Source organism: Oncorhynchus nerka, linkage group LG23 (assembly GCF_034236695.1).
Source record: "Oncorhynchus nerka isolate Pitt River linkage group LG23, Oner_Uvic_2.0, whole genome shotgun sequence".
Taxonomy (NCBI): Eukaryota; Metazoa; Chordata; class Actinopteri; order Salmoniformes; family Salmonidae; genus Oncorhynchus; species Oncorhynchus nerka.
Genome location: NC_088418.1, coordinates 37383000 through 37409455, shown reverse-complemented (window position 1 = coordinate 37409455; position 26456 = coordinate 37383000). Strand labels below are relative to the sequence as shown.

General features: G+C 46.3%; 8 non-coding genes across 8 annotated transcripts; all 8 read right to left on the bottom strand.

Annotated features, from left to right (window-relative positions):
* Positions 1-16525: 16525 nt before the first annotated feature.
* trnap-ugg (transfer RNA proline (anticodon UGG)) lies at positions 16526-16597 on the bottom strand. The gene has a single exon. It is a non-coding gene; the product is annotated as a tRNA-Pro (tRNA).
* Positions 16598-18349: 1752 nt separating this feature from the next.
* On the bottom strand, positions 18350-18421 carry trnap-ugg (transfer RNA proline (anticodon UGG)). Its single transcript has one exon. It is a non-coding gene; the product is annotated as a tRNA-Pro (tRNA).
* Positions 18422-20219: 1798 nt separating this feature from the next.
* On the bottom strand, positions 20220-20291 carry trnap-cgg (transfer RNA proline (anticodon CGG)). Its single transcript has one exon. It is a non-coding gene; the product is annotated as a tRNA-Pro (tRNA).
* Positions 20292-21151: 860 nt separating this feature from the next.
* trnap-ugg (transfer RNA proline (anticodon UGG)) lies at positions 21152-21223 on the bottom strand. The gene has a single exon. It is a non-coding gene; the product is annotated as a tRNA-Pro (tRNA).
* Positions 21224-22082: 859 nt separating this feature from the next.
* On the bottom strand, positions 22083-22154 carry trnap-ugg (transfer RNA proline (anticodon UGG)). The gene has a single exon. It is a non-coding gene; the product is annotated as a tRNA-Pro (tRNA).
* Positions 22155-23013: 859 nt separating this feature from the next.
* On the bottom strand, positions 23014-23085 carry trnap-ugg (transfer RNA proline (anticodon UGG)). The gene has a single exon. It is a non-coding gene; the product is annotated as a tRNA-Pro (tRNA).
* Positions 23086-24865: 1780 nt separating this feature from the next.
* On the bottom strand, positions 24866-24937 carry trnap-ugg (transfer RNA proline (anticodon UGG)). Its single transcript has one exon. It is a non-coding gene; the product is annotated as a tRNA-Pro (tRNA).
* Positions 24938-25798: 861 nt separating this feature from the next.
* On the bottom strand, positions 25799-25870 carry trnap-ugg (transfer RNA proline (anticodon UGG)). Its single transcript has one exon. It is a non-coding gene; the product is annotated as a tRNA-Pro (tRNA).
* Between the last annotated feature and the right edge of the window lie 586 nt (positions 25871-26456).

Genomic DNA, 26456 nt, shown 5'->3' with positions numbered 1-26456 from the left:
GAAGGCACAATGGCGTTGAAATCTGAGTTGTAGTCAATGATTAGCATTCTCGCGTAGGTGTTCCTTTTGTCCAGGTGGGAAAGGGCAGTGTGGAGTGCAATAAAGATTGCATCGTCAAATCAAATCAAATCAAAGTTTATTTGTCACGTGTGCCGAATAGAACAGGTGTAGACCTTACAATGAAATGCTTCCTTACAGGCTCTAACCAATGGTGTGGGGGGAAAAAGAAGGTACGTGTGTGTGTGTGTGTGTGTGTGTGTGTGTGTGTGTGTGTGTGTGTGTGTGTGTGTAGGTAAGTAAAGAAATAAAACAACAGTAAAAAGACATTTGAAAAAAGAGTAGCAAGGCTATATACAGACACCTGTTAGTCAGGCTTATTGAGGTAGTATGTACATGTAGGTATCATTAAAGTGACTATGCATATATGATGAACAGAGAGTAGCAGAAGCGTAAAAAGAGGGGTTGGTGGGTGGTGGGGCACAATGCAGATAGCCTGGTTAGCCAATGTGCGGGAGCATTGGTTGGTCGGGTCAATTTAGGTAGTGTGTACATGAATGTATAGTTAAAGTGACTAGAGAGAGTAGCAGCAGCGTAAAAGAGGGGTTGGGGGGGGGCACAATGCAAATAGTCCGGGTAACCATTTGGTTACCTGTTCAGGAGTCTTATGGCTTGGGGGTAAAAACTGTTGAGAAGCCTTTTTGTTCTAGACTTGGCACTCCGGTACTGCGGTAGTAGAGAGAACAGTCTATGACTGGGGTGGCTGGGGTCTTTGACAATTTTTAGGGCCTTCCTCTGACACCACCTGGTGTAGAGGTCCTAGATGGCAGGCAGCTTTGCCCCAGTGATGTACTGGGCCGTACGCACTACCCTCTGAAGTGCCTTGCGGTCCGAGGCCGACCAATTGCCGTACCAGGCAGTGATGCAACCGGTCAGGATGCTCTCGATGTTGCAGCTGTAGAACCTTTTGAGGATCTCAGGACCCATGCCAAATCAGTGGATCTGTTGAGGCGGTATACAAGTTGGAGTGGGTCTAGAGTTTCTGGGATAATGGTGTTGAAGTGAGCCATGACTAGCCTTTCAAAGCACTTCATGGCTACAGACGTGAGTGCTATGGGTCGGTAGTCATTTAGGTAGGTTACCTTAGTGTTCTTGAGCACAGGGACTATGGTGGTCTGCTTGAAACATGTTAGTATTACTGACTCAGTCTGGGACAGGTTGAAAATGTCAGTGAAGACACTTGCCAGTGAAGACACTGCACATGAATTAGAGCAAAAAACTGCTCTCTCTGGCTTCACCTCCTCCACCCACTGCAAGGCCAACAGTATGACCAACAGTTCCGCCGTATTTACAGCCATATACATTTCCTGACCGCCACCCCACATTCCTGCACTACAAATGCTGACCCAGTACATCCTGTCCTTGGATCTTTTGAACCATCTGTGTAAATGGCCACAGCATCCTGATATACAGTATCCATATTTATTTTAAACAAATAAGATGGATCAACACCCTTCCCATCTTTCCGTTGTCTCTCCAACACTTTTAGATCAACTACTGGAGGCGAGAGCAGCCATGGTGGATTCACAGGAATAGCTACCATTGGACTCAACTCCCTTCCATACAATCCCATCTTCTTCGCCTGGGTATTACCCACCCACCCAAAGCTTGTGTTCTGTCCTCTCTCATGTTCCCAGCACACCAGTAAAATCCCTTTCCAGGATGAGACACCCCATGTTCCTGTAGGTTGACCCAATAATTAATTGCCAGCTGCAGAAATCGGCAATGCCATATCCCCCATCTCCACTTGTAGCGCAGACACTGGGAAGGTCTGAAACGCCCCACTACATATTCTGAGTCCTTGCCCCTGTATTTTTATTTTTTTATTTCACCTTTATTTATTAACCAGTTAAGCTAGTTGAGAACATTTACAACTGTGACCTGGCCATGATAAAGCAAAGCAGTGCGACAGAAATAACAACACAGAGTTACACATGGAATAAACAAGCGTACAGTCAATAACACACTACAAAAAAAGAAAGTCTATATACAGTGTGTGCAAATGGCATGAGGATGTAAGGCAATAAATATGCCATAGTAATAAAGTAATGATGGTGTGTAAGTAGTGATACTGGTGTACAAAAGAGCAGCAAAGTAAATAATTGGGTGTTGTTATCGTGACCAGTGAGCTGAGATAAGGCGTAGCTTTACCTAGCATACACTTATAGATGACCTGGAGCCAGTGGGTCTGGCGACGAATATGTAGCGAGGGCCAGCCGACTAGAGCATACAGGTCGCAGTGGTGGGTGGTATAAGGTGCTTTAGTAACAAAACGGATGGCACTGTGATAAACTGCATCCAGTTTGCTGAGTAGAGTATTGGAAGCTATTTTGTAGATGACATTGCCGAAGTCGAGGATCGGTAGGACATTCAGTTTTACTAGGGTAAGTTTGGCGGCGTGAGTGAAGGAAAATTTGTTGCAAAATAGAAAGCCGATTCTAGATTTAACTTTGTATTGGAGATGTTTGATATGAGTCTGGAAGGAGAGTTTACAGTCTAGCCAGACACCTAGGTATTTTTAGTTCTAGGTCAGAATCGTCCAGAGTAGTGATGCTAGTCGGGCGGGTGGGTGCGAACCGCAGCGAACGGTTGAATAGCATGCATTTGGTTTTGCTAGCGTTTAAGAGCAGTTGGAGGCCACAGAAGGAGTGTTGTATGGCATTGAAGCTCGTTTGGAGGTTAGTTAACACAGTGTCCAAAGAAGGGCCAGATGTATACAGAATGGTGTCGTCTGCATAGAGGTGGATAAGGGAATCACCCGCAGCAAGAGCGACATCGTTGATATATACAGAGAAAAGAGTCGGCCCGAGAATTGAACCCTGTGGTACCCCCATAGAGACTGCCAGAGGTCCGGACAACAGGCCCTCGGATTTTACACATTGAACTCTGTCTGCGAAGTAGTTGGTGAACCAGGCGAGGCAGTCATTTGAGAAATCAAGGCTATTGAGTCTGCTGATAAGAATACGGTGATTGACAGAGTCGAAAGCCTTGGCCAGGTCGATGAAGATGGCTACACTGTACTGTCTTTTATCTATGGCGGTTATGATATTGTTTAGTACCTTGAGCGTGGCTGAGGTGCACCCCATGACCAGCTCGGAAACCGGATTGCAACGCGGAGAAGGTACTGTGGGATTCGAAATGGTCAGTGATCTGTTTATTAACTTGGCTTTCAAAGACATTAGAAAGGCAGTGCAGGATGGATATAGGTCTGTAACAGTTTGGGTCTAGAGTGTCACCCCCTTTGAAGAGGGGGATGACCGCGGCAGCTTTCCAATCTTTAGGGATCTCGGACGAAACGGAAGAGAGGTTGAACAGACTGGTAATAGGGGTTGCAACAATGGAGGCAGATCATTTTAGAAAGAGAGGGTCCAGATTGTCTAGCCCAGCTGATTTGTACGGGTCCAGGTTTTGCAGCTCTTTCAGAACATCTGCTATCTGAATTTGGGTGAAGGAGAAGCTGGGGAGGCTCGGGCAAGTAGCTGCGAGGGGTGTTGGCTGGGGTTGGAGTAGCCAGGACGAAAGCATGACCAGCCGTGGAGAAATGCTTATTGAAATTTTGGATTATCATGGATTTATCGGTGGTGACCGTGTCGCCTAGCCTCACTGCAGTGGGCAGCTGGGAGTAGGTGCTCTTGTTCTCCATGGACTTTACAGTGTCCCAAAACTTTTTGGAGTTAGAGCTACAGGATGCAAATTTCTGTTTGAAAAAGCTAGCCTTTGCTTTCCTGACTGATTGCGTGTATTGGTTCCTGACGTCTCTGAAAGTTGCATTTCACGGAGACTCTTTGATGCTATTGCAGTCCGCGACATGATGTTTTTGTGCTGGTCAAGGGCACTCAGGTCTGTAGTGAACCAAGGGCTATATCTGTTCTTAGTTCTACATTTTTTGAAAGGGGCATGCTTATTTAAGATGGTGAGGAAATAACTTTTAAAGAACCACCAGGCATCCTCGACTGACGGGATGAGGTCAATATCCTTCCAGGATACCTGGGCCAGGTCGATTAGAAAGGCCTGCTCGCAAAAGTGTTTTAGGGAGCGTTTGACAGTGATGAGGGGTGGACATTTGACCGCGGACCCGTAGCGGATGCAGGCAATGAGGCAGTGATCGCTGAGATCCTGATTGAAAACAGCAGAGGTGTTTTTGGAGGGCAAGTTGGTCAGGATAATATCTATGAGGGTGCCCATGTTTATGGATTTAGGGTTGTACCTGGTGGTTTCCTTGAAAATATGTGTGAGATTGAGGTTATCTAGCTTAGATTGTAGGACTGATAGGGTGTTAAGCATATCCCAGTTTAGGTCACCTAACAGAACAAACTCTGAAGATAGATGGGGGGCAATCAATTCCCATATAGTGTAAAGGGCACAGCTGGGTGCTGAGGGGGGTCTATAACAAGCGGCAACAGTGAGAGGGCAGATTCATTTTTAAAATTAGAAGCTCGAACTGTTTGGGCATAGATCTGGAAAGTATGACATAACTTTGCAGGCTATCTCTGCAGTAGATTGCAACTCCTCCCCATTTGGCAGTTCTATCTTTACGGAAAATGTTGTAGTTGAGTATGGAAGTCTCAGAATTTTTGGTGGCCTTCCTAAGAAAGGATTTAGACACGGCAAGGACATCAGGGTTGGCGGAGTGTGCTAGAGCAGTGAGTAAAACGAACTTAGGGAGGAGGCTTCTGATGTTAACATGCATGAAACCAAGGCTTTTTCGAAGTCAGAAGTCAACAAATGAGAGTGCCTGGGGACACGCAGGGCCTGGGTTAGCCTCCACATCACCCGAGGAACAGAGGAGGAGTAGGATGAGGGTACGGCTAAAGGCTAGCAAAACTGGTCGTCTAGTGCGTTGGGGTCAGAGAATAAAAGGGGCAGATTTCTGGGCGTGGTAGAATAGATTCAGGGCATAATGTGCAGACAGGGGTATGGTGGGGTGCGGGTACAGTGGAGGTAAGCCCAGGCACTGAGTGATGATAACAGAAATTGCATCTCTGAACACGCTGGTTATACTGGGTGAGGTCACCGCATGTGTGGGAGGTGGGACAAAGGAGGTATCTAAGGCATGTACAATGGGACTAAGGGCCCCGCAGTAAACCAAAACAATGATAATTATCCTAAACAACAGTATACAAGGCATATTGACATTTGAGAGAGACATAAAGTGAGGCATAAAGCAATCACAAGTGTTGATTGGGAGAGCTAGCTAAGTCAACAATGGGTAAGACAACAACAGCTAATCAGCTAAGACAACAACAACAGGTATAATGGCAATGAATGGGCAGAGAGGGTCGGTTAACTACACACAGGGCCTGAGTTCGGGGCTAGGGCCGACAGATGAACAGAGGTAAACAAAGTGGCGTACCGTGATAAATGAACAGTTCAGCAGGCATCAGCTATGTAGCCAAGTGATCATAGGGTCCAGTGTCACGCTAGCACGCGGGAGAAACAGCGTTTAAAGTTAGCAGTCCGGGGTAAGTAGAATCGTCTGCTCCGTCGTCCGGCAAAGGCCGGTTGATGGCACAGCTACGTCTGTGGACCAGTCGTGGTGGTACGGCGCCATGTCGACGAAGGGACCGTGCCAAAGGGCGAAAAAGGTATTGTAGTGGTGGTAATTTTATTTGCTAGCCAGGAGATGCGCCTGCTTTGGGGCTGGGTCACTCAGTGACAGCTAGCTAGCTGTGATGATCAATGGTCAATGGTTTACGGCAGGAATCTGGCATTGTAGACCGAGGCTAGCAGGTATTATCCAGGCTTAAAAAACGGCTGGTGCCTGAGCAGAGGGTAAAGGCCGCTAGCAGTGGCTAACAATGGCTAAATAGCTAGTATCTTAGCTAATTAGCTGGCTACCTTCTGATGAAAGTTTTGGCTATAGGGTCTAAAGAAATTGTGGATCCGTGTCACATTGAGTGAGGCGGGTTACCGGAAGGTATATTTAATTTAAAAATGGAAAAAGAGATTGAAAAATGAATTGGAATATATACAAAAAATATGAAAAATGTAAAAAGTAAACGAGAGGGACAACAAACCACGTCTGCACTGCTACCCCATCTTGGATTAAATCTAGCCTTTCCAGTGAGGTCCGGGCTGCCGAACCATACGCTATACTGCCATAGTTTATTACAGATCAGATCAATGCAACATAGATGGCCCTCAATGAGGAACTCTCAGCCCCCCACATTTAGCACCTTCTTACACTTTCCCACCACTCTCTCAATGTGTTCTGCCCAGGTCAGCCTAGTGTCAAAGTACACCCCAAGGAATCTGAAGGCCCCCACCTCCAAGTTTCTCCCATATAACCTCAAGCGTACCTCATCTCCCACCTTCCTCCCACCCACTCTGATGTGGCGATACTAGCCCCCTGCTCTCCAGGAAGTAAGTTAGCCTCTCATTCATTCCGTAATCCTACATACATGTTAAAGCTATTGGCTGATAGCTTGTTGGCCTCGTTCGGTCCTCCCCTGGCTTCCAGATTGGTACCACTACTTCCTCCTTCCAGCAGCCTGGTAGTTTCCCCTCCTCCCACACCCAGTTGTACAACACCAATACCTTATCCAGTGCTTCATCACTAAGATGGGCCAATATAACATAGCACACCTCATCTTTTTTTAGGGGAAGTTAACCCAGCCTTACCTATTGCCCTTTTCATCTCTGCCAAGGTAAATGGTGCATTCAACGCATAATTTACAGTACCAGTCAGAAGTTTGGACACACCTACTCATTCAAGGATTTTTCTTTATTTGCACTATTTTCAAAATTGTAGAATAATAATGAAGACATCAAAACTATGAAATAACACATTATGTGTTGAATTATGTAGTAACCAAAAAAGTGTTAAACAAATCAAAAATTTTTTTGTATTTGAGATTCTACAAAGCAGCCACCCTTTGCCTTGATGACAGCTTTGGCATTCTCTCTACCAGCTTCATTAAATAGTCACATGGAATGCATTTCAATTAACAGTGTGCCTTGTTAAAAGTTAATTTGTGGGATTTCTTTCCTTCTTAATGCATTTGAGACAATCAGTTGTGTTATGACAAGGTAGAGGTGGTATACAGAAGATAGCCCCATTTGGTAAGAGACCAAGTCCATATTATGGCAAGAACAGATCAAATAAGCCCTCCTCCGGGTTGGAGCGAGCGGTCGCATCCGCGCTTCGGTCTGCTTCGGTCTGCAGGTTGTATAACTTTTCATTACATTTCATTACATTTCATTATAGTACAACGGTTTGATTTGTCTAATCTTAGCAATTTCTTCTTAGCTAGCTACATAGCCGTCTTTGTATCAAAGATAATTGCGTAATTATCGTATTTCGTCGTCCTCCTATCTGCCCAGCAGCTAGCCAGCTAGCTAACGTTCACCGTCTACCGTAGCACTGTAGTAACTATCACACTCAACTGAACGACTTGATTAGTGTAGTGTTAGCTAGCTACATAGTTGTCTTTGCTGTCTTCGTATCCAAGATAATTGTGTAGTTTAGAGTGTGTAGTCTTAGAGCGATTATCTTAATTTACCGAGGTTAGCTAGCCAGCTATTTGTCGTCCTTAACGTAGGAGTCACTCCTAGCTAGCCAACACCTAGCCAACGTCTACTGAATAGAACTTTCGCATTCCGGTCGCATTCCGCTTCGCTCCACAGGTAGTATCACATTTTCATTTCATTTCATTACAGTCCCAACGGTGTGATTTGTTTGATCGTAGCTAGCTACATAGCTAGCTACATAGCCGTCTTTGTTTCAAAGATAATTGTGTAGTCTAGAGCGATTTTCTAGGTTAGCTAGCCAGCTATTGTCGTTCTTTTAACGCAACGTAACGTAATCAACACTGCTAGCTAGCCAGCTAGCCCCGAATAGCAGCATTGTAGAAACTTTACACTCAACGGAACGACTTGATTAGTGTAGTGTCAACAACGCAGCCACTGCCAGCTAGCCTACAAAGTCAACAACGCAGCCACTGCCAGCTAGCCTACCTCAGCAGTACTGTATCATTTTAATCATTTTAGTCAATTAGATTCTTGCTACGTAAGCTTAACTTTCTGAACATTCGAGACGTGTAGTCCACTTGTCATTCCAATCTCCTTTGCATTAGCGTAGCCTCTTCTCTAGCCTGTCAACTATGTGTCTGTCTATCCCTGTTCTCTCCTCTCTGCACAGACCATACAAACGCTCCACACCGCGTGGCCGCGCCACCCTAATCTGGTGGTCCCAGCGCGCACGACCCACGTGGAGTTCCAGGTCTCCGGTAGCCTCTGGAACTGCCGATCTGCGGCCAACAAGGCAGAGTTCATCTCAGCCTATGCCTCCCTCCAGTCCTCGACTTCTTGGCACTGACGGAAACATGGATCACCACAGACAACACCGCTACTCCTACTGCTCTCTCTTCGTCCGCCCACGTGTTCTCGCACACCCCGAGAGCTTCTGGTCAGCGGGGTGGTGGCACCGGGATCCTCATCTCTCCCAAGTGGTCATTCTCTCTTTCTCCCCTTACCCATCTGTCTATCGCCTCCTTTGAATTCCATGCTGTCACAGTTACCAGCCCTTTCAAGCTTAACATCCTTATCATTTATCGCCCTCCAGGTTCCCTCAGAGAGTTCATCAATGAGCTTGATGCCTTGATAAGCTCCTTTCCTGAGGACGGCTCACCTCTCACAGTTCTGGGCGACTTTAACCTCCCCACGTCTACCTTTGACTCATTCCTCTCTGCCTCCTTCTTTCCACTCCTCTCCTCTTTTGACCTCACCTTCTCACCTTCCCCCTACTCACAAGGCAGGCAATACGCTCGACCTCATCTTTACTAGATGCTGTTCTTCCACTAACCTCATTGCAACTCCCTCCAAGTCTCCGACCACTACCTTGTATCCTTTTCCCTCTCGCTCTCATCCAACACTTCCCACACTGCCCCTACTTGGATGGTATCGCGCCGTCCCAACCTTCGCTCTCTCTCCCCCGCTACTCTCTCCTCTTCCATCCTATCATCTCTTCCCTCTGCTCAAACCTTCTCCAACCTATCTCCTGATTCTGCCTCCTCAACCCTCCTCTCCTCCCTTTCTGCATCCTTTGACTCTCTATGTCCCCTATCCTCCAGGCCGGCTCGGTCCTCCCCTCCCGCTCCGTGGCTCGACGACTCATTGCGAGCTCACAGAACAGGGCTCCGGGCAGCCGAGCGGAAATGGAGGAAAACTCGCCTCCCTGCGGACCTGGCATCCTTTCACTCCCTCCTCTCTACATTTTCCTCCTCTGTCTCTGCTGCTAAAGCCACTTTCTACCACTCTAAATTCCAAGCATCTGCCTCTAACCCTAGGAAGCTCTTTGCCACCTTCTCCTCCCTCCTGAATCCTCCTCCCCTCCCCCCTCCTCCCTCTCTGCAGATGACTTCGTCAACCATTTTGAAAAGAAGGTCGACGACATCCGATCCTCGTTTGCTAAGTCAAACGACACCGCTGGTTCTGCTCACACTGCCCTACCCTGTGCTCTGACCTCTTTCTCCCCTCTCTCTCCAGATGACATCTCGCGTCTTGTGACGGCCGGCCGCCCAACAACCTGCCCGCTTGACCCTATCCCCTCCTCTCTTCTCCAGACCATTTCCGGTGACCTTCTCCCTTACCTCACCTCGCTCATCAACTCATCCCTGACCGCTGGCTACGTCCCTCCCGTCTTCAAGAGAGCGAGAGTTGCACCCCTTCTGAAAAAACCTACACTCGATCCCTCCGATGTCAACAACTACAGACCAGTATCCCTTCTTTCTTTTCTCTCCAAAACTCTTGAACGTGCCGTCCTTGGCCAGCTCTCCCGCTATCTCTCTCAGAATGACCTTCTTGATCCAAATCAGTCAGGTTTCAAGACTAGTCATTCAACTGAGACTGCTCTTCTCTGTATCACGGAGGCCCTCCGCACTGCTAAAGCTAACTCTCTCTCCTCTGCTCTCATCCTTCTAGACCTATCGGCTGCCTTCGATACTGTGAACCATCAGATCCTCCTCTCCACCCTCTCCGAGTTGGGCATCTCCGGCGCGGCCCATGCTTGGATTGCGTCCTACCTGACAGGTCGCTCCTACCAGGTGGCGTGGCGAGAATCTGTCTCCTCACCACGCGCTCTCACCACTGGTGTCCCCAGGGCTCTGTTCTAGGCCCTCTCCTATTCTCGCTATACACCAAGTCACTTGGCTCTGTCATAACCTCACATGGTCTCTCCTATCATTGCTATGCAGACGACACACAATTAATCTTCTCCTTTCCCCCTCTGATGACCAGGTGGCGAATCGCATCTCTGCATGTCTGGCAGACATATCAGTGTGGATGACGGATCACCACCTCAAGCTGAACCTCGGCAAGACGGAGCTGCTCTTCCTCCCGGGGAAGGACTGCCCGTTCCATGATCTCGCCATCACGGTTGACAACTCCATCGTGTCCTCCTCCCAGAGCGCTAAGAACCTTGGCGTGATCCTGGACAACACCCTGTCGTTCTCAACTAACATCAAGGTGGTGGCCCGTTCCTGTAGGTTCATGCTCTACAACATCCGCAGAGTACGACCCTGCCTCACACAGGAAGCGGCGCAGGTCCTAATCCAGGCACTTGTCATCTCCCGTCTGGATTACTGCAACTCGCTGTTGGCTGGGCTCCCTGCCTGTGCCATTAAACCCCTACAACCCCTGGTGTTCAACCTTCCCAAGTTCTCTCACGTCACCCCGCTCCTCCGCTCTCTCCACTGGCTTCCAGTTGAAGCTCGCATCCGCTACAAGACCATGGTGCTTGCCTACGGAGCTGTGAGGGGAACGGCACCTCAGTACCTCCAGGCTCTGATCAGGCCCTACACCCAAACAAGGGCACTGCGTTCATCCACCTCTGGCCTGCTCGCCTCCCTACCACTGAGGAAGTACAGTTCCCGCTCAGCCCAGTCAAAACTGTTCGCTGCTCTGGCCCCCCAATGGTGGAACAAACTCCCTCACGACGCCAGGACAGCGGAGTCAATCACCACCTTCCGGAGACACCTGAAACCCCACCTCTTTAAGGAATACCTAGGATAGGATAAAGTAATCCTTCTCACCCCCCTTAAAAGATTTAGATGCACTATTGTAAAGTGGCTGTTCCACTGGATGTCATAAGGTGAAAGCACCAATTTGTAAGTCGCTCTGGATAAGAGCGTCTGCTAAATGACTTAAATGTAATGTAAATGTAAGCAAAGAGAAACGACAGTCCTGTCACACCCTGATATGTTTCACCTGTCTTTGTGCTTGTCTCCACCCCCCACAAGGTGTCTTCCACCTCCCCTCATTATTCCCTGTGTATTTATACCTGCGTTTTCTGTTTGGCTGTTGCCAGTTCGTCTTGTCCCGCCAAGTCAAGTCCTATCGGTGTCTTCCCGTGTTTCCTGTGCTCTAGTTTTTGTTTTTCCCAATTCTGACCTGCCTGCCGTCCTGTACCTGCCTGATTCTGATTTGGATTACGACTTTTTGCCTGCCTTGACTTACCTTTTACCTGCCCCTACTATAATATATTCTGAGAAGCGTATTATCTGCCTCCTGTGTCTATATCTGGGTCTTAGCCTGAGCCTTGATAGTAGGAACTAGCCATAACTGACCCAGCAGACTCGGACCTGTTCCGCAACGCTGTCTCCTCCCAAGGAGCCACCATTGGAAGACACAATGAGTTACTGCAAAGCCTTATGGAGGAACTCCATACCCTGGCAGAACACCATGACCATGCATTCAGTACATTGCTGGTGCAATTCCGCGGATTCCCTACTAGGCAGCAAGCCACAACAGTAATCCTCCAGACTATTTGCAACCCTGCCACCAGCGGCGCTTCTTCCCAGCCTAGAACCTCGCTTACCTCCTCCGGAGCGCTATGTTAGATATTCTGGAACCTGCCAGGATTTTCTCTCCCAGTGCTCCCTCATCTTCGAGCTGCAGCCTTCTTCGTTCTCCTCGGAAAGCTCGAAGATAGCGTACCTCATAAAGCTGATGTCCGGGAGGGCATTTGCCTGGGCTGCGGCAGTGTGAGAGCAACAGTCCACTGATTGCCTCAGTCTGGAGGATTTTGTGGCGGAGGTACGAAAGTGTTAGATTATCCGTTGTATGGGAGCGAGGCTGCTCGTCAGCTGCTCCAACTACATCAAGACTCCCATAGTGTGGCAGGCTATGCAGTGGATTTTTGCACGTTGGCAGCCGAGAGTGCCTGGAATCCATAATCCCTTTTCAACATGTTCCTTCACTGATTATCAGAGGTTAAAGATGAGCTCGCAGCCCGGGAGCTTCCCATGGATTTCGACTCCCTCGTCGCATTGACCTTAAGGATCGATGGGCGGCTACTGGAACATAGAAGGGACAGGAGGTCTGTTCCAAGTCACACTCGCTTGTCCGCTGCTCCCACCTTGCCTCAGAGGAATCCCGGAAGTTCCCAACGTCTACCTTACCGAGAGAATCCGAGGTCACCCGAGTGCTCACGGGAATCACAGAGGGCAGTCGACTCGCCTCCTACAGAGCACAAGCTACTGGGAAGGGCTAGATTGTCTCTGGATGAACATTTACGCAGGTTGAGCACCATGAGCTGTCTGTATTGTGGGACTACAGGACATTATATTTCTTTCTGTGTGCTCATTGACTCTGGGGCCAACGAGAGCTTTAACGACGCTACCTTGGTGTCGGAGCTGGGAATCTCCACTCAACCCCTCTCCATTCCCATGGACGTCAGAGCGCTGGATGGGCGCTCTATTGGCAGAGTCACCTGCAATACGGTTCCCATCAACCTGCGAGTATCAGGAAATCACAGTGAGTCTATGCAGTTCCATCTCATAGAATCTCCTAATGTACCTGTGGTTTTGGGGTATTCATGGCTCCAGGAGCACAATCCCCTGATCAACTGGGCTACTGGTTCTATCGTGGGTTGGAGCCCATTCCGCCATGTCCAGTGTCTTAAGTCGGCACAGCCTGACCCGGGACATCTTCCTGCAGGCCTGGGAGAAGCCTCGGAAGCCTCTTGAGCTGAACAGGAAAACACAAGGACGTCGTTGAGGTAGACAAACACAAACCGGTTCAGCATGTCCCAGAGCACATTGTTGACCAGTGCCTGGAGCGTTGGTCAGTCCAAATGACATGACAAAGTACTCATAGTGCCCGCTAGCCATGTTAAAGGCTGTCTTCCCGTATCCGAACCAGATGGTAGGCGTTCCGAAGATCCAATTTTGAGAAGACGGTCGCTCCCTGAAGAGGTTCGACAGCCAAGGAGATTTTTAACCGTGATGTAATTAAGGCCCCAATAGTCGATACACGGGCACAGGGTTTTTCTTTGTGGAGAAGAAGGACAAAACCCTGTGCCCGTGTATCGACTATTGGGGCCTTAATTACATCACGGTTAAAAATCTCCTTGGCCGTCTTCTCAAAATTGGATCTTCGGAACGCCTACCATCTGGTTCGGATACGGGAAGACAGCCTTTAACATGGCTAGCGGGCACTATGAGTACTTTGTCATGTCATTTGGACTGACCAACGCTCCAGGCACTGGTCAACAATGTGCTCTGGGACATGCTGAACCGGTTTGTGTTTGTCTACCTCAACGACGTCCTTGTGTTTTCCTGTTCAGCTCAAGAGCATGTCCAACAGATCCTTCAGGGTCTCCTGGATAACCAGATTTGTATTAAAGCAGACAAGTGTGAATTACATCGCTCCACCATCTCCTTCCTATGATACGTCATTGCTGCAGGACATATACAGATGGATCTAGACAAGGTGAGAGCGGTGGTGGATTGGCCTCAAGCCACATCCATAGTGCAGCTGCAATATTTCCTGGGATTTGCTAACTTCTACCGCCGCTTCACCCAGGGTTACAGCACCCTGGCTTCCCCCCTCTCAGCACTCACCTCTCCCAAGGTCCTATTCATGTGTTCTCCAGCAGCTGACTGGGCATTCTCGGACCTCAAACATTGATTCACTACAGCCCCCATCTTAATCCATTCGGACCAGTTTGTGGTGGAGGTCGACGCCTCAGATGTCAGAGTGGGGGCCACCCTGTCTCAGCGCTCTGACCAGGACCAAAAGCTGCACCCCTGCGCTTTTCTCTCCCATTGTCTTACCCCTGCTGAGAGGAATTAAGATGTGGGAAATCGAGAACTCCTGGCGTTGGAGGGGTGGAGGTACTGGTTGGAGGGGGCAGAACATCCAATCTTAGTGTGGACTGACCATAAGAACCTGTAATATCTCTGTACCGCCAAGCTCCTCAATTCTAGGAAGGCTCGTTCGGCCCTGTTATTCACCCATTTCAATTTCCCTCTCTCCTACCGCCCGGGGTCCAAGAATGTGAAGCCTGACGTACTCTCACGCTGTTACTCCGTCTGACCCCGAGACCATCCTCCCTACCTCCTGTCTAGCAGCTGCACTTGTCTGGGGTATAGAGAGCCTGGTGCCTAAGGCGCAGTGTTCCCGGGGGGGGGGGGGGGGGGGGTCCGGCTTACCGGATGTTTGTCCAGGACTCTGCCTGGAATGGTCACATTCCTCGAGACTGACCTGCCATCCAGGCTCCCTGTTCCTCATCGCTCCTGGTTACATATATCCCTGGACTTTGTTACTGATCTCCCTCCATCAGATGGCAGCACCACGATCATGACGGTGGTGGATAGGTTTTCTAAAGCCGCCCGTTTAATTCCCCTTCCCAAGTTACCCTCAGCCAAGGAGACAGCTCATGTCATGGTGCAGCACGTCTTCCGGATCCATGGACTTCCAGTCGACATGGTCTCCGATTGTGGTCCTCAGTTCTCATCCCGGTTCTGGAAGGCATTCTGCACCCTTATTGGGTCATCGGCCAGCCTGTCCTCTGGTTTTCACCCCCAGTCAGGACCTGGAGACGGCTCTTCGTTGCTTCGTCTCCCCCAATCCAAGAAACATGAGCAATGGACATTAGACCGGTGGAAATCTGTTCTTTGGTCTGATGAGTGCAAATTTGAGATTTGTGGTTTCAAACATTGTGTCTTTTTGAGAAGAATTCTAGGTGAACAGATGATCTCCACGTGTGTGGTTCCCACCATGAAGCATGGAGAAGGAGATGTGATGGTGTGGGGGTGCTTTGCTGGTGACACGGTCAGTGATTTATTTAGAATTCTAGGCACACTTAACCAGCATGGCTACCACAGCATTCTGCAGCGATACGCCATCCCGTCTGGTTTGGGCTTAGTTGGACTATCATTTGTTTTTCCACAGGACAATGACCCAACACACCTCCAGGCTGTGTAAGGACTATTTGACCAAGAAGGAGAGTGATGGAGTGCTGCATCAGATGACCTGGCCTCCACAATCACCCGACCTCAACCCAATTGAGATGGTTTGGGATGAGTTGGACTGCAGAGTGAAGGAAAAACAACCAATAAGTGCTCAGCATATGTGGGAACTCCTTCAAGACTGTTGGAAAAGCATTCCAGGTGAAACTGTTTGAGAGAATGCCAAGAGTGTGCAAAGCTGTCATCAAGGCAAAGGGTGGCTATTTTGAAGAATCTAATATCTAAAATGTTTGTTTAACACTTTTTTGGTTAGTACAAGATTCCATATGTGTTATTTCAAAGTTTTGATATCTTCACTATTATTCTAGAAAGTATGAAATAGTACAAATAAAGACAATCCCTGGAATGAGTAGGTGTGTCCAAACTTTTGACTAGTACTGTACATCTTTCCTCCTATCCAGCATTCTTCAGTGCTCCCCTCTCATTCTCTCTCCTCCTCTGCCCCTCCTCTGACAAATTTGCCTAGCTATGCACTTGGACAAAGGCTTTGGTCATCATCTCTGCCTTTTCCTTTTCATCTGTTACTGCCATATCCTCCCCACTCGTCAACAATGGATAATACCACTCCTTTCTCACCCCTTTCATCCTCCTAATCATCCCCCACACTTTTCCTACTGGTGTCACCCTTCTAGTGGTGTCACAGAACCAACGCCAACATGACCTCTTTGTGTGATGGATAGTTGTCCTCGTCAGGCCCGGGCCTGCTTATACTGAATCAGATGTTGGAAGTTATGTGTCCTTTTCAGTACTCTAAATGCCCTGTTCCTACTCCTCACCATTGCCACTCACTCCTCCGTCCACCACGGGGCTGCTTTCCTCCTCCCAATGCCTGAAGTCTTAGGTATAGCCTCAGTAGCTGCCCCCACTAAAGATGTTCTCAAACAGTTATTCACACTATCCACGTCCTCTCTCATTCCATCACCTCCTGAAGCTGGTCCCACTTTGCCCTTCCGAACATCCACCTGCCTACTCATCCACTGACATGTCCTCCTCCCTCCGGTCTACTGTGCATACTATAGGGTAATGATTACTCCCTACTGCCGACTCCTCCCATACCTCCCACTCACAGATTCCTGCCATGACACTAAATACCAGAGTGAAATGGATTAGCAGTCCATTGCCTTAATCACTCATCTGGTCCTCGCTCCTGCAGTTGCCCCTCCAACCAGTTGCCCAAGATCCGCCTGTCTCAGATTGTTAAAGGCTCTTCAAAAATGGGGCTCGTCCGGGATTTGAACCCGGGACCTCTCGCACCCAAAGCGAGAATCATACCCCTAGACCAACGAGCCATTTATTTCAACACATTGTTTGCAGTCGCCAGCAATGACGGTGAGGACATGGATTGATAGGTCGATTTGTTGCCAGGCCACAGTGAATCACGTGAGTGTTGGTGGTATACTTGTGAGCATAGCTATCTTCCAAGCAGTTGTCCAGGTTTCAGTTCAAATACTCTGTAATCCATCTGCTGAGTCTTTCAGATTCAATCTTCCTTAGCTGTAACAGCAAGAAACAAATGAAGAAAGAGCTAAATGTAGATTAAAAAAAATCAAAATCAATTGGATCTCATTTAATTTCATCCGATTGATGCACCGGTACGCTAATAATAAAATAAAAAATCCCCATTGGAATCTGTCTGTTTTAAACTAGAAATGTCACTTATTTTGCACTGGATGCTTCTCAAACCTCCATAACCGCTGATGTCACACCTCTGCATCTTTGGTGAAATAAGGCAGAGCGAGAGCAATGTTTGTCAAAACATGACACATCCCGGAAATCAGTCTTCTCATACAAATGGCTGTAGCTTCCAAACAGTTTGACCTACAAAATCGTTTGACCATTCCATGAAAGGGGAGACTCTCACAAACACAATGCTGTTCTCACTTTTGCTCTCCGACCCCCACAAGGGTCACGGGAGTAGTCTGAAGGTAACCTATTTACCGGTTAAAACATCAGATTTTTTACCCAGGGAATCAATGTCATGCGATACTGAACCCACAAGTGCAGAGCACAATGGATTAGCAGTCCATCACCTTTATCACTCATCCACCTCGTTCAGCACTCCAACCAGTTACCCAAGAACTGCCTGTCTCTGATTGTTAAAGGCTCTACAAATGGGCTCGTCCAGGATTTGAACCCAGGACCTCTTGCACTCAAAGCGAGTATCATACCCCTAGAACAACGAGCCATTTTATCTAATGCCTTTTTTTGCAGTCGCCAGCAATGACGGTGAGGATTTGGATTGACAGGTCGATTTGTGCCAGGCCACAGTGAATCACGTGAGTGTTGGTGGTATACTTGTGAGCATAGCTATCTTCCAAGCAGTTGACCAGGTTTGAGTTCAAATACTCTGTAATTCATCTGCTGAGTCTTTCAAATTCAATCTTCATTAGCTGTAACAGCAAGAAACAAATGAAGAAAGAGCTAAATGTAGATTTTTTTTATTTTTAAAGTAGACATCAAAATCAATTGGATCTCATTTCATTTGATCCGATTGACGCACCGGTACGTGAATAAAATAAAAAATCCCCATTGGAATCTGTCTGTTTTAAACTAGAAATGTCACGTATTTTGCACTGGATGCTTCTCAATCCTACCATAACTGCTGATGTCACACCTCTGCAGCTTTGGTGAAATGTGGCAGAGCGAGAGCAATATTTGTCAAAACATGACACATCCCTAAAATCTGTCTTCTCATACAAATGTCTGTAGCTTCCGAACGGTTTGACCTACAACATAGTTTGACCATTCTATGGAAAGGGGAGACTCTCACGAACACAATGCTGTTCTCAGTTTTGCTCTACGACCCCCACAAGTGTCACGGGACTCGTCTGAAGGTAACCTATGTCCCGGTAAAATGACAGATTTTTTTAACCAAGGAAGAAATTAATAAATGTTGTGCGATGCTGAAGCCACTAGTGCAGAGCACAATGGATTAGCAGTCCATTGCCTTAATCACTCATCCTGGTCCTGCGCTCTGCAGTTGCCCCTCCAACCAGTTGCCCAAGATCCGACTGTCTCAGATTGTTAAAGGCTCAACAAATGGGCTCGTCCGGGATTTGAACCCGGGACCTCTCGCACCCAAAGCGAGAATCATACCCCTAGACCAACGAGCCATTTTTTATCAAAGACATTTTTTGCAGTCGCCAGCAATGACGGTGAGGATTTGGATTGACAGGTCGATTTGTGCCAGGCCACAGTGAATCACGTGAGTGTTGGTGGTATACTTGTGAGCATAGCTATCTTCCAAGCAGTTGACCAGGTTTGAGTTCAAATACTCTGTAATTCATCTGCTGAGTCTTTCAGATTCAATCTTCATTACCTGTAAGAGCAAGAAACAAATTAAGAAAGAGCTAAATGTAGATTTTAACAATGAAAAAGTAGACATCAAAATCAATTGGATCTCATTTCATTTGATCCGATTGACGCACCGGTATGTAAATAAAAAAAACAACATCATTGGAATCTGTCTGTTTAAACTAGAAATGTGACTTATTTTGCACTGGATGCTTCTCAAACCTCCATAAACTGCTGATGTCACACCTCTGCAGCTTTGGTGAAATGTGGCAGAGCGAGAGCAATATTTGTCAAAACATGACACATCCCTAAAATCTGTCTTCTCATACAAATGTCTGTAGCTTCCGAACTGTTTGACCTACAAAATAGTTTGACCATTCTATGGAAAGGGGAGACTCTCACAAACACAATGCTGTTCTCAGTTTTGCTCTACGACCCCCACAAGTGTCACGGGACTCGTCTGAAGGTAACCTATGTCCCGGTAAAATGACAGATTTTTTAACCAAGGAAGAAATTAATAAATGTTGTGCGATGCTGAAGCCACTAGTGCAGAGCACAATGGATTAGCAGTCCATTGCCTTAATCACTCATCCACCTGGTCCTGCGCTCCAGTGGTGGCAGTTGCCCCTCCAACCAGTTGCCCAAGATCCGCCTGTCTCAGATTGTTAAAGGCTCTTCAAATGGGCTCGTCCGGGATTTGAACCCGGGACCTCTCGCACCAAAGCGAGAATCATACCCCTAGACCAACGAGCCATTTTATTTCAAAGACATTTTTTGCAGTCGCCAGCAATGACGGTGAGGACATTTGGATTGATAGGTCGATTTTGCCAGGCCACAGTGAATCACGTGAGTGTTGGTGGTACACTTGTGAGCATAGCTATCTTCCAAGCAGTTGACCAGGTTTGAGTTCAAATACTCTGTAATTCATCTGCTGAGTCTTTCAGATTCAATCTTCATTAGCTGTAACAGCAAGAAACAAATGAAGAAAAGCTAAATGTAGATTTTAAAAATGAAAAAGTAGACATCAAAATCAATTGGATCTCATTTCATTTGATCCGATTGACGCACCGGTATGTAAATAAAAATAAAAAACATCATTGGAATCTGTCTGTTTTAAACTAGAAATGTGACTTATTTTGCACTGGATGCTTCTCAAACCTCCATAACTGCTGATGTCACACCTCTGCATCTTTGGTGAAATGTGGCAGAGCGAGAGCAATGTTTGTCAAAACATGACACATCCCTAAAATCTGTCTTCTCATACAAATGGCTGTAGCTTCCGAACTGTTTGACCTACAAAATAGTTTGACCATTCCATGGAAAGGGGAGACTCTCACAAACACAATGCTGTTCTCAGTTTTGCTCTACGACCCCCACAAGTGTCACGGGACTCGTCTGAAGGTAACCTATGTCCCGGTAAAATGACAGATTTTTTAACCAAGGAAGAAATTAATAAATGTTGTGCGATGCTGAAGCCACTAGTGCAGAGCACAATGGATTAGCAGTCCATTGCCTTAATCACTCATCCACCTGGTCCTGCGCTCCAGTGGTGGCAGTTGCCCCTCCAACCAGTTGCCCAAGAAACGACTGTCTACGATTGTTAAAGGCTCAACAAATGGGCTCGTCCGGGATTTGAACCCAGGACCTCTCGCACCCGAAGCAAGAATCATACCCCTAGACCAACGAGCCATTTTTATCAAAGACATTTTTTGCAGTCGCCAGCAATGACGGTGAGGACATGGATTGATAGGTCGATTTTGCCAGGCCACAGTGAATCACGTGAGTGTTGGTGGTACACTTGTGAGCATAGCTATCTTCCAAGCAGTTGACCAGGTTTCAGTTCAAATACTCTGTACTTCATCTGCTGAGTCTTTCAGATTCAATCTTCATTAGCTGTAACAGCAAGAAACAAATTAAGAAAAAGCTAAATGTAGATTTTAACAATGAAAAAGTAGACATCAAAATCAATTGGATCTCATTTCATTTGATCCGATTGACGCACCGGTATGTAAAAAAAAATACAACATCATTGGAATCTGTCAGTATTAAACTAGAAATGTCACTTATTTTGCACTGGATGCTTCTCAATCCTACCATAACTGCTGATGTCACACCTCTGCAGCTTTGGTGAAATGTGGCAGAGCGAGAGCAATGTTTGTCAAAACATGACACATCCCTAAAATCTGTCTTCTCATACAAATGTCTGTAGCTTCCGAACGGTTTGACCTACAAAATAGTTTGACCATTCTATGGAAAGGGGAGACTCTCACAAACACAATGCTGTTCTCAGTTTTGCTCTACGACCCCCACAAGTGTCACGGGACTCGTCTGAAGGTAACCTATGTCCCGGTAAAATGACAGATTTTTTAACCAAGGAAGAAATTAATAAATGTTGTGCGATGCTGAAGCCACTAGTGCAGAGCACAATGGATTAGCAGTCCATTGCCTTAATCACTCATCCACCTGGTCCTGCGCTCCAGTGGTGGCAGTTGCCCTCCAACCAGTTGCCCAAGATCCGCCTGTCTCAGATTGTTAAAGGCTCTTCAAATGGGCTCGTCCGGGATTTGAACCCGGGACCTCTCGCACCCAAAGCGAGAATCATACCCCTAGACCAACGAGCCATTTTTTCAAACACATTGTTTTGCAGTCGCCAGCAATGACGGTGAGGACATGGATTGATAGGTCGATTTTGCCAGGCCACAGTGAATCACGTGAGTGTTGGTGGTATACTTGTGAGCATAGCTATCTTCCAAGCAGTTGACCAGGTTTCAGTTCAAATACTCTGTACTTCATCTGCTGAGTCTTTCAGATTCAATCTTCATTAGCTGTAACAGCAAGAAACAAATTAAGAAAAAGCTAAATGTAGATTTTAACAATGAAAAAGTAGACATCAAAATCAATTGGATCTCATTTCATTTGATCCGATTGACGCACCGGTATGTAAATAAAAATACAAAATCATTGGAATCTGTCAGTTTTAAACTAGAAATGTCACTTATTTTGCACTGGATGCTTCTCAATCCTACCATAACTGCTGATGTCACACCTCTGCAGCTTTGGTGAAATGTGGCAGAGCGAGAGCAAATTTGTCAAAACATGACACATCCCTAAAATCTGTCTTCTCATACAAATGTCTGTAGCTTCCGAACTGTTTGACCTACAAAATAGTTTGACCATTCTATGGAAAGGGGGACTCTCACAAACACAATGCTGTTCTCAGTTTTGCTCTACGACCCCCACAAGTGTCACGGGACTCGTCTGAAGGTAACCTATGTCCCGGTAAAATGACAGATTTTTTAACCAAGGAAGAAATTAATAAATGTTGTGCGATGCTGAAGCCACTAGTGCAGAGCACAATGGATTAGCAGTCCATTGCCTTAATCACTCATCCACCTGGTCCTGCGCTCCAGTGGTGGCAGTTGCCCCTCCAACCAGTTGCCCAAGATCCGCCTGTCTCAGATTGTTAAAGGCTCTTCAAATGGGCTCGTCCGGGATTTGAACCCGGGACCTCTCGCACCCAAAGCGAGAATCATACCCCTAGACCAACGAGCCATTTATTTCAAAGACATTTTTTGCAGTCGCCAGCAATGACGGTGAGGACATGGATTGATAGGTCGATTTGTTGCCAGGCCACAGTGAATCACGTGAGTGTTGGTGGTACACTTGTGAGCATAGCTATCTTCCAAGCAGTTGACCAGGTTTCAGTTCAAATACTCTGTACTTCATCTGCTGAGTCTTTCAGATTCAATCTTCATTAGCTGTAACAGCAAGAAACAAATTAAGAAAAAGCTAAATGTAGATTTTAACAATGAAAAAGTAGACATCAAAATCAATTGGATCTCATTTCATTTGATCCGATTGACGCACCGGTACGTGTAAATAAAAAAAAACATCATTGGAATCTGTCTGTTTTAAACTAGAAATGTGACTTATTTTGCACTGGATGCTTCTCAATCCTACCATAACTGCTGATGTCACATGTCTGCAGCTTTGGTGAAATGTGGCAGAACGAGAGCAATGTTTGTCAAAACATGACACATCCCTAAAATCTGTCTTCTCATACAAATGTCTGTAGCTTCCGAACTGTTTGACCTACAAAATAGTTTGACCATTCTATGGAAAGGGAGACTCTCACAAACACAATGCTGTTCTCAGTTTTGCTCTACGACCCCCACAAGTGTCACGGGACTCGTCTGAAGGTAACCTATGTCCCGGTAAAATGACAGATTTTTTAACCAAGGAAGAAATTAATAAATGTTGTGCGATGCTGAAGCCACTAGTGCAGAGCACAATGGATTAGCAGTCCATTGCCTTAATCACTCATCCACCTGGTCCTGCGCTTCAGTGGTGCACTGCCCCCAACCAGTTGCCCAAGATCCGCCTGTCTCAGATTGTTAAAGGCTCTTCAAATGGGCTCGTCCGGGATTTGAACCCGGGACCTCTCGCACCCAAAGCGAGAATCATACCCCTAGACCAACGAGCCATTTTTTCAAACACATTTTTTGCAGTCGCCAGCAATGACGGTGAGGACATGGATTGATAGGTCGATTTTGCCAGGCCACAGTGAATCACGTGAGTGTTGGTGGTATACTTGTGAGCATAGCTATCTTCCAAGCAGTTGACCAGGTTTCAGTTCAAATACTCTGTACTTCATCTGCTGAGTCTTTCAGATTCAATCTTCATTAGCTGTAACAGCAAGAAACAAATGAAGAAAAAGCTAAATGTAGATTTTAAAAATGAAAAAGTAGACATCAAAATCAATTGGATCTCATTTCATTTGATCCGATTGACGCACCGGTATGTAAATAAAAATAAAAATCATTGGAATCTGTCTGTTTTAAACTAGAAATGTGACTTATTTTGCACTGGATGCTTCTCAAACCTACCATAACTGCTGATGTCACACCTCTGCAGCTTTGGTGAAATGTGGCAGAGCGAGAGCAATGTTTGTCAAAACATGACACATCCCTAAAATCTGTCTTCTCATACAAATGTCTGTAGCTTCCGAACTGTTTGACCTACAAAATAGTTTGACCATTCCATGGAAAGGGGAGACTCTCACAAACACAATGCTGTTCTCAGTTTTGCTCTACGACCCCCACAAGTGTCACGGGACTCGTCTGAAGGTAACCTATGTCCCGGTTAAAATGACAGATTTTTTAACCAAGGAAGAAATTAATAAATGTTGTGCGATGCTGAAGCCACTAGTGCAGAGCACAATGGATTAGCAGTCCATTGCCTTAATCACTCATCCACCTGGTCCTGCGCTCCAGTGGTGGCAGTTGCCCCTCCAACCAGTTGCCCAAGATCCGCCTGTCTCAGATTGTTAAAGGCTCTTCAAATGGGCTCGTCCGGGATTTGAACCGGGACCTCTCGCACCAAAGCGAGAATCATACCCCTAGACCAACGAGCCATTTTTTCAAACACATTTTTGCAGTCGCCAGCAATGACGGTGAGGATTTGGATTGATAGGTCGATTTTGCCAGGCCACAGTGAATCACGTGAGTGTTGGTGGTATACTTGTGAGCATAGCTATCTTCCAAGCAGTTGACCAGGTTTCAGTTCAAATACTCTGTACTTCATCTGCTGAGTCTTTCAGATTCAATCTTCATTAGCTGTAACAGCAAGAAACAAATGAAGAAAAAGCTAAATGTAGATTTTAAAAATTAAAAAGTAGACATCAAAATCAATTGGATCTCATTTCATTTGATCCGATTGACGCACCGGTACGTGAATAAAATAAAAATACAACATCATTGGAATCTGTCTGTTTTAAACTAGAAATGTGACTTATTTTGCACTGGATGCTTCTCAAACCTCCATAACTGCTGATGTCACACCTCTGCAGCTTTGGTGAAATGTGGCAGAGCGAGAGCAATGTTTGTCAAAACATGACACATCCCTAAAATCTGTCTTCTCATACAAATGTCTGTAGCTTCCGAACTGTTTGACCTACAAAATAGTTTGACCATTCCATGGAAAGGGGGACTCTCACAAACACAATGCTGTTCTCAGTTTTGCTCTACGACCCCCACAAGTGTCACGGGACTCGTCTGAAGGTAACCTATGTCCCGGTTAAAATGACAGATTTTTTAACCAAGGAAGAAATTAATAAATGTTGTGCGATGCTGAAGCCACTAGTGCAGAGCACAATGGATTAGCAGTCCATTGCCTTAATCACTCATCCACCTGGTCCTGCGCTCCAACCAGTTGCCCAACCAGAAAAGATCCGCCTGTCTCAGATTGTTAAAGGCTCTTCAAATGGGCTCGTCCGGGATTTGAACCCGGGACCTCTCGCACCCAAAGCGAGAATCATACCCCTAGACCAACGAGCCATTTATTTCAACACATTTTTTGCAGTCGCCAGCAATGACGGTGAGGACATTTGGATTGATAGGTCGATTTGTTGCCAGGCCACAGTGAATCACGTGAGTGTTGGTGGTATACTTGTGAGCATAGCTATCTTCCAAGCAGTTGACCAGGTTTCAGTTCAAATACTCTGTACTTCATCTGCTGAGTCTTTCAGATTCAATCTTCATTAGCTGTAACAGCAAGAAACAAATGAAGAAAAAGCTAAATGTAGATTTTAAAATGAAAAAGTAGACATCAAAATCAATTGGATCTCATTTCATTTGATCCGATTGACGCACCGGTACGTGAATAAAATAAAAAAATCAACATCATTGGAATCTGTCAGTTTTAAACTAGAAATGTGACTTATTTTGCACTGGATGCTTCTCAATCCTCCATAACTGCTGATGTCACATGTCTGCATCTTTGGTGAAATGTGGCAGAGCGAGAGCAATGTTTGTCAAAACATGACACATCCCTAAAATCTGTCTTCTCATACAAATGTCTGTAGCTTCCGAACTGTTTGACCTACAAAATAGTTTGACCATTCCATGGAAAGGGGGACTCTCACAAACACAATGCTGTTCTCAGTTTTGCTCTACGACCCCCACAAGGTCACGGGACTCGTCTGAAGGTAACCTATGTCCCGGTTAAAATGATAGATTTTTTAACCAAGGAAGAAATTAATAAATGTTGTGCGATGCTGAAGCCACTAGTGCAGAGCACAATGGATTAGCATCCATTGCCTTAATCACTCATCCACCTGGTCCTGCGCTCCTGGCAGTTGCCCCTCCAACCAGTTGCCCAAGATCCGCCTGTCTCAGATTGTTAAAGGCTCTTCAAATGGGCTCGTCCGGGATTTGAACCCGGGACCTCTCGCACCCAAAGCGAGAATCATACCCCTAGACCAACGAGCCATTTATTTCAAAGACATTTTTGCAGTCGCCAGCAATGACGGTGAGGATTTGGATTGATAGGTCGATTTTGCCAGGCCACAGTGAATCACGTGAGTGTTGGTGGTATACTTGTGAGCATAGCTATCTTCCAAGCAGTTGACCAGGTTTGAGTTCAAATACTCTGTAATTCATCTGCTGAGTCTTTCAGATTCAATCTTCATTAGCTGTAACAGCAAGAAACAAATGAAGAAAAAGCTAAATGTAGATTTTAAAAAATTAAAAGTAGACATCAAAATCAATTGGATCTCATTTCATTTGATCCGATTGACGCACCGGTATGTAAATAAAAATAAAAATCCCCATTGGAATCTGTCTGTTTTAAACTAGAAATGTGACTTATTTTGCACTGGATGCTTCTCAAACCTCCATAACTGCTGATGTCACATGTCTGCATCTTTGGTGAAATGTGGCAGAGCGAGAGCAATGTTTGTCAAAACATGACACATCCCTAAAATCAGTCTTCTCATACAAATGGCTGTAGCTTCCGAACTGTTTGACCTACAAAATAGTTTGACCATTCCATGGAAAGGGGGACTCTCACAAACAC